The sequence below is a fragment of the Plectropomus leopardus genome, chromosome 18, assembly GCF_008729295.1.
Source record: "Plectropomus leopardus isolate mb chromosome 18, YSFRI_Pleo_2.0, whole genome shotgun sequence".
In the NCBI taxonomy this organism is placed as follows: Eukaryota; Metazoa; Chordata; class Actinopteri; order Perciformes; family Serranidae; genus Plectropomus; species Plectropomus leopardus.
The window spans coordinates 10414884-10427309 of NC_056480.1; the positions used below are offsets into that span (position 1 = coordinate 10414884).

Sequence of the window (12426 nt, forward strand, 5' to 3'; positions counted from 1 at the left end):
AACGATTGCGTGCCTTTTTGCACGCCAGAAGTGGTCCTTCGCCCCGAGTTTGAGAACCGTTGTCTGAGGCCTGCATTCCTGTTGAGCTGCTACTTGCCAGGCGATTCATAGCTGCGGTTAACAGTTTATTTGCTGTCACTGGGCAGATTTTGCTCCTCCGTGCCCCTACATTGTTTGGGTGGCGCCGTAGTCTTTGTGCGTCACTTCTCAAAGACGATGAGTGGTGGAGAGTCACCTGAAGTCTTTGTTTTGTCTTTGACTGCAGAGCTTAAACGTTTTTTTGTGTTGTTTTTTCTTTTAATTAACAGGAATGTCCTGTTGCCAGGCAGATGTGCGCTTGATTTCATCTTCTCTCATTTATTATCTCTCCAGTTAGACAGTGGGTTTTTTTTGGTCACGTTTTTCGTGAAATACCATGAGGTTGTTGCCTTTCGGGGCTTTTCTCTCTGAGACTGTTTTGAAGATTGAAGCACAGAATAGTTATTGTTTCAATGTCACAAATTCTATCCAAATCTTGAGGTTAATTTTGTAAAAAAGTTATTCAGCATAGCAGTACATTTTACATGTATTCAGATTTCAGAAATTTTTACTTCTCACCTCATTATTAGTTATTTTTCTGACTAATAATGTGTAGTATTTTTGAAGAATTGCCACTATGTAAAAAAATAAATTTAAAAAAATTCTGCTTATATTCAACAAAGAAATTAACTATTTCTATAAATTATGTGCTGTAACTGTTCAATAAATTAATCAAAATCTTAAATCTTCTTATGCAAGAAGCATACAACCTGAAGATTTGTACATGTTTCCATCTCAATTAAAAGGCCTCGCTGCCTGTTTTCATACACAACCTAAAACGTATGCAGTGGATATTCCATCAACATAAGTGTTTAATTATTTTAGCAGCAATGACTGACAAACAATGTTTTATAGCTCCGTATTGCCTCAGCTGTTGTTATGCATGATGAAAACATGATGATCATGTGCGTGATAATCCAGATCCCCAGAGTCAGTGGAAGAGATAACAACAACTTGAAATGAGAGATAAATCTTCGTTTAAATCCTGTTGTAAAAACTGTCTGTAATTAAATTAGATATTTAAATTTAGTTTTGACTGATATGTAGTTCTGCAAAGCATCAAATGCCTCTTCAGTATTCTCTTACTCTACCATGGCCATGTTGTTATTTGCCAGTTAGTTCTGGAATGCTATTATTCCAAAGTTTTATGTTGTCAAAACTTTGTACACTAATACAGTTTTGGCATGGGTGATTACATTAGATAATACTGAATTGCTAATGAATGCTTACTTCTGTTAGATTTTGGTTAAAATAATGTCTTTGTTTAAGTATTTTTCGTGGTTATAGTAGTGCACCAGTAGCACAATATGTGTCTTGCATTTTTCAGGTTCATTAATATTTTGGTGATTTAGGCGTACCTCAGAATTTACTTTTGGCTCAACATTTTTTGTTTTTGCGCTCTCAAGAGGCCGAACTGTAATCGCCACAAAGCTTCACCTGACCCAACACCAGCCGGGGTTCGGGCTTAATGCACCAGCCTGGCCTCCAGTGCAGGGGCTTCCCACCAGACTCACACTGGCACACAAACACACCCAGGCAGATTGGCAAAGAGCTGGCATTGGCACAACCATGCCGCATTCATGCGTGATCCGACTGCGAATGAGACGGTGAGAGAGGTTTAAAATGGGGAGGAGCAGAATCAAGGGGATCAAGGGGGGAGAATTAGTTGGTATGAACAGAGAGATTGTCTGAGAAAAAAAGTTGTAAAAGATTTTAAAGCCTGAAATGTACGGTGATGGAGGACAAATAAGAGGCACTTACAGAGGCGGGAGGACGGCCAAAGAAAGAAAATGAAGGGTAGGCGGAGGGTGGGCTTTTAGCATGGCAGAGGGCAGTGGTGAGAGGCGAGGTGAATGGGTTTGTGTTTGGAAACTGGCCAATAAAAAAAAACAGTCTATGACTCTATTAAGCATATGGCACTGCCTTACCTTTTGAGGTTCACCGTTAGTTGGCTAATTTTTCCTTTAATTATTGTTAAATGTTGAATCTTTAGCACTTAAACACATTGATACTGATTACAAATAGCTCTTATCCCGTAATGTAATTGAACGAGACCCAACAAAGCCATTTATCATCTTATACACAGGTCCAGTGCTATACAATGCATATCAAAATGTAGTTATCACCGTGGCAGGCAATAGAGTGAGTTACCTTTTGAGGAATAAAGGAACTACCACTTTTGTGTTTGAATCCAGCTTTGTGAGTGAGGCCCCCGTCGTCCAAGACTTCAAGGTTGTATTTTTGGTGCATAGACCAAGCTGAATAGGAGGCCAAGCAACTCTGCTGCACAGCCGCTATCAAGTAATCAATGAGTCCTTGAGGCACACAGGAGGAGTGTCAAAACACAGCCATTGACTGCTAACAACAGCCAATTTGCTGCTTTTTGCAGGAGATCACCTCAGCTAGATGTCGAATGTGTGGGTGCGCCTCATTATTTATGGAGTATGAGAGAGATTGACTGGATAGTGCTGTTGCTCCAAATTGTCATCCAATTACTCACCCATTAGATCCTATTTGTTATACTGAAAACTGCTCTACAATGCACCAATTTACACATTACCCAGAACGTACCTCGTTAAATAAACAGTGCAAATCAGATTATAATGTTTTAATGTGTCAAGATGTCTGACACCAATCCTGAGATTCAGATGAGTGCAAAAGCAGATAAACACACCTGCAAACAGTAATTGGACACAATCTGGGTAAAATACCTCAGGATGCACCGATTTATTGGCCGAACATATCGGCTGATATGTGCCTTGGTAACTGCCATCGGCCTCTCTGCAAATAAGATGATGTTCCCCACTGGCAGTGGACGATGTTTTTCTGTTGGGTCAAATCGATTTTATGCAGGTAAAAATGCAGGCCTCAAAATGTCCCAAAGTCTCAGGGACAATAGAAGATGTCTTTGAGACAGAAAAAGATCTTCACCAAGAAAACTTTAGGGCGAAATGGTGCAGGAAACTCAATTTCAATGCGGAGATGGCATTGAGATACAATATGATGCGTTAAAAACCTCTTAAGAAAACATAGGTATGGGGCAAAGGTATATTAAAACCATATTATGATTTAAATGTTATCTTGTAAAATTAATTTGTTATGAGAAATTTGAATAAATATGGTTGTTTTCACAGTAATATAAAAAAGATACTAGAGAGGTTAGGTTATTGAATAACATATAAATCAGGAATCATTCGATCTAACTCTGACAAACATCCCGCACATCAGTGAATCCTAATGAATTAAATTTGTTTCTCCTGTTCAGTAAAATGAACCAAATGATTGATTTGCTGATAATCTAACCAAGCTAATGGTATGTCGCATTTCCATATTGACAAAAGTTTAAACCTTTATATTTGTTTGCACGATCTTAACTCTGACTCAGAAGTGGCTCAAGAGGTCAGCCAATAACCTGCTTGGCTTTAAAGGTTGTATACATCCAAACTTCTGTACAAATTTACTGCTTCGTTGCCTCAATGGCAAACAAACCTGGCATCTAATTGCGACTTATGTTTATTTGTCAAAATTTGTAGCCTTAACCTGCTAGTAAAGGGGACTTAAGTTTTATGGTATTTATATTTACAGTTAGAAAATACAAAGTTTCAAGTGCAGAAATTGTGTCACATTCATTTATTCTTCCAAGTATTCATGCACTCACTTATTTTTGGCCTATTTATGTCTATTTACCTTTGTGTGAGATCGTCACACTCAGTGAAGAGAGGCAGCGAGGGAGAGAACATGCACAAAGGGTTCAAGGTAAAGGCCTCCGAGTAATTCAGAGGAACCTGAAAAAAGTTATTTCTTGTTTAAATTGCAGATTACTGGTTGTAGATTTGGTGTAATAGGCCCAAAGTCGTATGACATACTTAAGTGTTTATACCTGATCCAAATGACCACCCCCGGTGAGGTACCACAACTGTACAAATGGGGATAATGAAGAACCCCTTGGGTCCTTCTCTTCTGGAAGTCATCCATGTGTTTTTCTCAGTTACACGTAAAGATTGAATAAAAAGGCTTTAGAGAGAAGTTTAATTTACATTTATAACTCTGCATACAAGGACACATAGTTCTGATGACTGGATTGTAGGATTGGAAAATGACAATTAAAATATTTTTGATGCAACAGAAATTGTGTTTCAGACACTTCGACCATTGCTTAATTTGAAGCAGAGGCAAGGACGGGCATATTTATTTGTATAGCACATTTAAACAACATGGCAATTAAAAGTGCCCTCTGTAAGACATAAAAATGCGCTTAGACAAGATATAAAAGCAACACAAGGTGCTATAGATGGACACATATAAAAATCACAAAGCACAAAATTCTAACAAAAAAAAAACATATTGCAGTTGAATTGCAGAAAAAAAAAACATTTTTTTTTCAAATCACATATAATTTAAAGGGCAGTGGAAAACAGAAAAGTTAATATCCTTTAAACTTCAATCTTTTTTATTGGATACTATGGACCATCAAAATGGATCAATTATGTTCAAGATAAGTTGTAGCAAGCATAAACGTATGATATTCAGAGCTGAAACGATGGATTAGTCCAGTGACGGTTATCTTATGGCCCATCTGCGATAGAAAGCTGTGTGGCCGACCGCCCGTTTTCTAATTCACAATGAAAATCAATTAATTCACATTGGGATTAATTTTTATGGATGGATTCAAAGATCACATTTCAGCCAAGGTGATCTGCCTCTCCACATGGACTATTTACCTGTCACTCAAATGTGATTGGCCAATACTACTCAGACCAGAACACTTCCAATACCAAAACCATGTCCCATTGCTTATGGATTGTGTATAGATATGCAGGTGTCTGTTTATAGATATAATATGATAGCAAACTAAATGTCTTTGGGTTTTTGAGAGTTGGTGCCAGTCGTACGAAAAAACAGTTTGAAGATTTAACCTTGAGATAATGAGAAAGGAACTGCAGCATTAATGTGTCATCGAATCGTAAGAATATTTGTGGTCAGACATTTTTGGTTAGACCAGTAAAGAATCCACACAACAAAAAAAAGGTTTCTTCAAGCAGCTGAAGGTGTGGTATCAGATAACAGCCCTCTTCAGGCGCAATGACAGGACTGGAATCTAACTCTCGGTTCAGTGAAATGAAAACAGAAGAGGAGTATTCGACTTTAACCTCAGAATGACAATGAAGTGTTCTCAGTTGTGCTGAATCGAGTCTTTGAGAATAAGGAAGATTCCACCAGCTCCACTTGCAGAAGTAGGTCAGGCAGACGCCTACAGTAAGCAACTGCAGGTTAAGTGCTTGTCTTTGTATTCAGAGACAGCGAAGGTCTGCCTTGGCCTCTGGTGGGGGGTGGGGGTGGGCTGTGTACTGCGTCTACCCACAAGAGGGAGACAAGTCCACAAAAGTGCAGTTAGTTAGCCAGTCTCAGCTATTATTCCTCTCAATTCCAACAGTAGCACAATATTAAACTTTATGTTGTAGCCACAGGCCAAGTTTTATTTTTTTAATAACATGTTAATCGGGATCATAGATTCATCATAAACATATGAGATTAGGAATTACACGATAAGGCAGGGACAGATGACAGAAACAGACAAAGACGAGAAGTGTCTGCATGAGAAGAAGAGACTCCGGCGCTGACCCTGCTCCGGTGCTCTGCAGTGTGAGGTAGTTGGTTGTATGGTTTCGCATCATAAACAGCCTGGAGATAACTGTACAACCTTCTAGCTTTCCCTGCGGTGTCACCCAGACGTCACACGGACATTACCCTTTATGCCTCCTGAAGTGGTAAGTACGAAGACTGACCTGGAAAAGGATAGAAAGTTGTAAAACTGACTGCTTTTTTGTGAATGAAATGAAGTGAAATGAAATCATTTTTGACAAGTACAATCCATATTAATCATGCCAAATAGTTTTTAGGGCTGTAGCTCAGTAATACAATTTTATTTAGGTTTGATACAGTATTTTTTTTTTTTTACCTTTTGCTTTTTCAAGGTCTGTTTCACTAAAGCTCTGGTCTTTTGCAGTGAGGCACAAATGAGATGCACTACCATAATTCAACATTTCTCCTCCAACAAATTTGATTTCAAGCCTTTAATTATAGCAACATGAAAACAGGCTACAAATCTGTTCCTACTCTGACTTTAAATCTAAAACGTCTGAAAATACTAACCAGGTTTTGCTGTTGAGATCCAGCTAATCCAGACATCAATATACCCACCTTGCTCTGCAGTGCTCTTTGATTTGTTATTTGGTGCAGTCCAATGGGGTATAGAGCCAACTATCAATAGCTGTTTGCCTCTGTGCTTTCTTAGCATGCCGTGCACAAAAACACTGAACATCTCTTCAGGCGACACTACGCCGGAATGTGATCAGGAACCTTAAAACCAGCAAAACAAGGGAAAAAGCATTAAGAGAACTCAATTGGACTTTTAATAGTTTAATTACATATTACACAAATGTTCTGTAGGTTTCTAGTTTTTGTTTAATTTTGAAGTAATCCTCTGTGTGGGTTAAGTTGACTCCAGAGTTAACTATCTGTACACGCTCACATCTCTGTAGTCATGGTAGATAATGACAGTGTGCCCAGACGTTAGTATCAGTGTGTCCTGAAGCACGAGGCTGTATGTGAACTTGCTTACCGCCTCCGCCTCCTTTTCCTCCTTCTCCTCCCTGCGCCCCAACACCCCCCCCCCCCCTCCTCCTCTCCTCGCTCCCCACCACCCCCACCCCACCCCTCTCTGTCCCCCAGTGTGTCTGGCTAGTGGCTCAGACACTCAGTATCCGCATTGCGTTGCAGTGCTCCAGCTAGGAGGGGAAAAAAGAGCATATATCAGCAATCTCTGCCGAGCGCTGCTCTTTTCTGTACGCACACAAAGAAACGACTCCCCGGCATGTTCCAACTCAAGAGGAAATACAACAGTCACAATAGAGCCACTTGCCACTTGCTATTTTATAAAACTTGTCCAGTTCCTGCATTTGTTTTTTAACATTTAATACTGACATTTGATAAATGACATTGACTATTATTTTTTCTTTATTAGCACCTCTTTTTTTTTGTAAATTCTCGTAAGCTTATTTTATTAAATTCTCTTTCGTCACCTCACGCCTGCATGAAATTTAAAATATTTCTTTCTTTATTTTAATTTAAATTTATCACATCTAATTTTTTATTTACTCTCACGCATTCTATTCTAACACACCTTAAGTGTGATTTGAGGAGTTTTTCTGTCAAATATGCAAAAGTTCAGCTTGTGATTTCACAATTTCTGACAGCTCGCTTATCGCTTACCATGTGACAGGATATTTGAGATTTTTTGCAACAACGTCGGATAGATTGATATGCGATGAGTCGTGCAGAAAGCAGCCTGTTGTGTTAATGAAATATGGAAGAAGAGCAGCAGTGTTGTGGTCAGAATGGCTGGGAGGTTAATCACCTTTGGGCTTGCTGTGGCTTTGATCCTCATGCTGTGTAAAATCCACAGCCTCCGTCTGTGAGCTCCCTCCACCTCCTCCTCTCCCCCCTGCGTTCCCTCCCTTCCTCACACACACACACACTCCCTCTCACACAGATGCATAGGTGCACAGCGGTGCACAAGGACATGCACGCACGCACTTCACACACACTTGCACCTCCCTCCGATCACATTGACTCTCTCTCTTCGTTCAAACACACACAAACAAACACAGTGTAACAGACACCCGTTCAAAGACACGGCATCGTGTGAACGTAGACTGCAAGATGGGCAAGAAGGGACGTCACGCCTGGAAAAAATGTAAGGGGTTAGAGTGGGAGAGAGAGAGAGAGAGAGAGATGGGGAGACGAGGAGGGGAGGATGAAAATGAGGGGAAGGGCTGAGACAGCGGGGGGAGGCGGGGACAGAGTGATAGAGAGTGTTCAGGCAAGAGAAGAAGAAAGAGCGATAACTGGAGATACTGCATGCTTGCATAAGTGTCTGAGTGTGTGTGTGTGTGTGTGCATGCATGTGTTTGTGTGTGATGTATGTAGGTGACACAGATTTATGAAAGGAGAGGTCATAGATGGAGGCGCTGTTGGTGGTTGTTGGGGGTTGGGGGAAGTGGGGGTGTTGGTACAGCACCAGATAATGGAATCAATGCAATTGTCTGTGTGTGTTTTACTCTGTGTGTGTGTGCGTGTGCGTGTTTGTGTGTGTGTGTGTGTGTGTGTGTGTAGCGTACCTGCCTCATAGACATTGCCTGCTCGGACTCTAATCGCCTGGAGAATTAGTGATGTGACTTGGCAGAGGGAAACAGGCACAAAACAGAGCCAGGGACAGCGCCTGAGAGAGGGATAGAAGAAGAGGAGAGACAAAAAGAGGAGAGCGAGAGATGGAGGGGTAGCGAGAGGGGAATAGCTTTTCTGTTCGCCGCTGCGTACAGCGCTAAGAGAAAAAGGAAGACTGAAGATGGGGCAGGATAGGTTTTATCAAGCGTTATTTTCTTTACCACTGGATTAATTGTTGCTTTTTCTTTCCTCTCATGGGGAAAACGGATCAATAACTCATCGTAAGAGTGTTTTATGTGTATGTGTGTGTGTGTGTGTGTAACGTTTGATGTATATGCACTTGTTGTATGCATGTGCACTTGGACATGAGTACAAATGTGTGTGTTCATGTAAGGAACACGAGGAAAGGGCAAATGGTGAGTTCAGAATGACTTAAACCGGCCGGCTAACAAATGGAGACAAGCAATTCGACTGACCACGTCCACCCGCCATCTTTCCTTCATTTATGTCCACCGTCATGCATTATTTTCATACAGACATTTTTTACATGAGAATATTTCTCTTCATTCTCCCTCTAGCTTTTTGGTTTTCATCCTCCGGTCTTTGTCTCTCGTGCTTTTCGAGAGCAGCAGAGGAGCTCATGAAACTGGGACAGAGGAAAACATCTCACAGCACAGAGACAAAGAGGAAACAGAGAGAGGCAGTGTAATTTCTCACACTGGCAGCTTCTGTGTGCCTTTGTGGAGTCGTATGTTTGTCTGCATGTGTGTGCACCTGGCCACAGACAGATTTTAGTAAGTCAGTCGGGATTGTTGGCAGACGACGAGGCTGCCGTCTGCACATGTGATGTAAACCGAGCTTCTCAGCCGTGCACCGGTCGTCTGGACCCCGGCTCGTATCCTTCATGTGGCATCTGCAGTGTCAGGCTTGTGTGACATTTATTTTGTCTGGGGAAGAGTAAATCAGTGTTACTCCCTCAAGGCTGAACATCTTTGTCATGGGGGAGTGATTGCATAATCCTGTGAGATCACAAGGCCTGTAGGAAATATAAGACGACAGTGTTGTCTGCGGCTCCAGGCACAGCTGTCTGTGGATGTTTCATGCATGTGCACAAGCAAAGAGTCGAGTGTGTGTCTATGAACTGTATGACCGCTCTGTCGGAGCTTAACGTTCATACAGGCCGTATGCTCATCCCGTATGCAAATCCCGATTTATACATTAAATTTGAGGATTTTCCTCTGCGCGTGTGTCTTTGTCTATCTGTCTGCCAGCAGGGGGCATTTTGTTTGAACGTCTTACTGCACAGACCTGCATTGAATAACAGGCGCTGGCTATGTCAGGAGGACAGACAGTAGAAGGGCCTCGAAAATGAAACGGAAAAATAACGAGAATTGATTTTTACATGTTTTACAATGTTCTTTAACTAAATCTTTGTCTTTCTTGCAGGGTGTGATCCGGTCCATTTTGTGCAGACGTGTCAAGACGAAACGTTTCATGTCGGACTGCATCGGCATCGATAAAAAACAACGGTAACCATCCATATATGACGTATAAACTGATTTTCTCATTTTAGAGTCTATTGTTGTAAGAAAATGAAATGCTATTTGTGTGTGAGTAGTTAGAATGAAGATTTAATGACAAAAGTTAATATAAACTGAGTTTAAAAAAACAATTATTCATAATGAAACATACTTTGCACATGCACATACGTCACAAGAATATTATTTTATGTTGATTTTTAAGGCCGACACTAATATCATAGTAATGCGTCGTGTTGGCTTTTACCTGCGGACGAGGCTGATGTAACAGCTGATTGTCTGCTGCTGCCTCTTCAGACCAGCAGTGTCTGTCGGTGTGCTTCATTGTCCCTGAGACCCTTAACCTGTGATGATATGAAAGGTCACAGGTGAGGTCCTTGGGAACAAAGTTACATGCAGCTGCATCTGGAGGCCACGACATTTCCTTTCATTAAAACTTGTTATGCACCTTTTTTAATCACGAGATTATCAGAAATGAATCACAGATCGGAATAAATCTGCAGAGTAGTTTTGACTGCATGAACTCATCTGGAGAAAATTCACCGAACTTTCCAGACATCATGGAAAGCCAAGAAGAGACAGCGTGGTGCTCTGGAGGGGGCAGTGCCTTTTGGCCGGCTTTGTGCGCTGAACACTTAACACGGTTCAATAAAAAGACAGCCAAGGTTCGTGACCCCAATGTGTGATTCACACAGGATTTTTGAATGTGTTCACAGAGACTGAAAATGACAAAATACAAGACCTGTCGTCGAGGGACAGTTTGATACTGTCATCCCCTCCGTGCTGATTCATTTCTAGACATTTCAAAGCTCCTCGCAGCAACTGAAAGTATTAATTTTTATGAAAAAGATGTGCATTATCATAGGGCTGCAACTAACTATTTTTTAATCTGCTTATAATTTTCTTAATTGATTAATCATTTACTCCATAAAATGTCAAAAAATAGTGAAAAATCACAATTTATCAGAGCTAAAAGTGACATATTCATAAATTGTTTTGTGCAACTAACGATCCAAAACTTAAATATATTTAGTTTACTATCAGATAAAGAAAATAAAAGCTCAGAAGGTTTTAAAAATAACCAAATTATTCAGCAAAAACGATCGCAGATGTATTCTCCGTCACTCGACCAAGTGATTAATCAACTGTTTGTTGCAGCTCCATGTTTTCATAATTTTTATGGATTAATGATTTGCACCTTGTTCCGGATTTTTCTTTTTTACTAGGTGAAAATGTGACAATAAAAATGTAATAAAGGTTGAAAATGTGTGTGTTTTTTGTCAAATACTATGTAGATCTAATAAATACTGAAAAAGGCACTGAGAAGGAGTTTTTAAAAACGTCATCAGCTGTTTTCTCTTATTGGCCTTGCTTGTGTTTTGTGGCATGTAAGCAGCACAGGATACATTTTTTAACGCCCAATCGGAGATTTAATGTGAGATAAACATTCTAGATGAATGTAGTAATGATCAGCATGTGATATCGGGCTCCTGCAGAGAACATAAATAAAACTCACATTTTTCTGACTACTTAACAAAGCACCCGAGTCTGCATTTTCAGGTGAATAAATGAGAGTGACGTGGTCCTCTTTCAGACTCTCGCCCTGACGTTCAGCCAGGGTGGCTCAGTGTTCCCTGGCTCTCAGCCCCTCCATGTGTTTGTGCATCCCAGGACAGTTGACATTGATTGTGCAGGAGACAGACTGAGACACATTAGTACCCAGCTCGCTCCTGCCGCTGAAAAACACATTAACTGGCTGCATTGGGAGCCCTGTCTGGTAACCATGGCAAAGCACACGGGGGGAGGGAGGGGAAGGAGGAGGGTTGAGACGGGGCAGCGGGTTCAGCGTGCAGTCTCTCAGGGGTTGTCTTTCTCAAACGCTCCTTTCCTTTCCTCCGGCCACGTCTGTCATTTTCTCTCAGTCTCTCTCTCCCTCTTTTGAACTGACAGCCTCTCTCTCTCTCTCCTCTCCTCTCTTCTCCTCATATAAACACAATTTGCATTTTTCTTTCTCTTTTCTTGCATTCTTATTGACGCTGACCTCATCAGTCTGCCCTTACCTCATACTCCACCCCCTTATCCAACGGCCCTGTGCAACATAATCTGCCTCTCTCTAATTTGCCTTCTTTTTTTCTAGCGTTTTCCCCTCGATGTTTCTTTCTTTCGTTGTCAATATGGTTCCCCTCTGTGGAGAGGCACAGCAAAGACAAGAGAGGGAGCTAAAACAATGTGGAATAAATTCAGTTAAAACTGACACTGAGGGAGGACAAATGAGCTTTACACAACCGTAATATGATGTGTATATATATAAAGGATAATACATATAAAATGGTAGGCCAATTCTAGTTTTCCAAAGATAGTCATTTATGTTGTATTTATGCTGCTGTGACTCTTTTCCCCGTGTGCAATCCACAAAGTGTATCTTACCTTATAAATCTGTGAATGTTTTGTGAGTATTTTGATATTCTTATTAAGGGCATCTTAGATAACCACAGGTGCAATTCAACCAAGAACATTTACTCAAGTACTGTACTTACGTATGAATTGGACATACTTGTACTTAACTTGAGTATTTTCTTTTCCT

At 40.7% G+C, this 12426-nt stretch overlaps 1 long non-coding RNA gene across 1 annotated transcript in view; it reads left to right on the forward strand.

The window, feature by feature from the left end:
• The window catches only part of LOC121957564, a 34218-nt gene extending 23510 nt beyond the window's left edge, over positions 1–10708 (forward strand). Inside the window, exons 5-6 of the long non-coding RNA XR_006106792.1 lie at positions 9751–9833; positions 10559–10708. This is a non-coding gene — a long non-coding RNA (uncharacterized LOC121957564). The remainder of the gene's footprint in view (positions 1–9750; positions 9834–10558) is intronic.
• The last annotated feature ends 1718 nt before the right edge of the window (positions 10709–12426 follow it).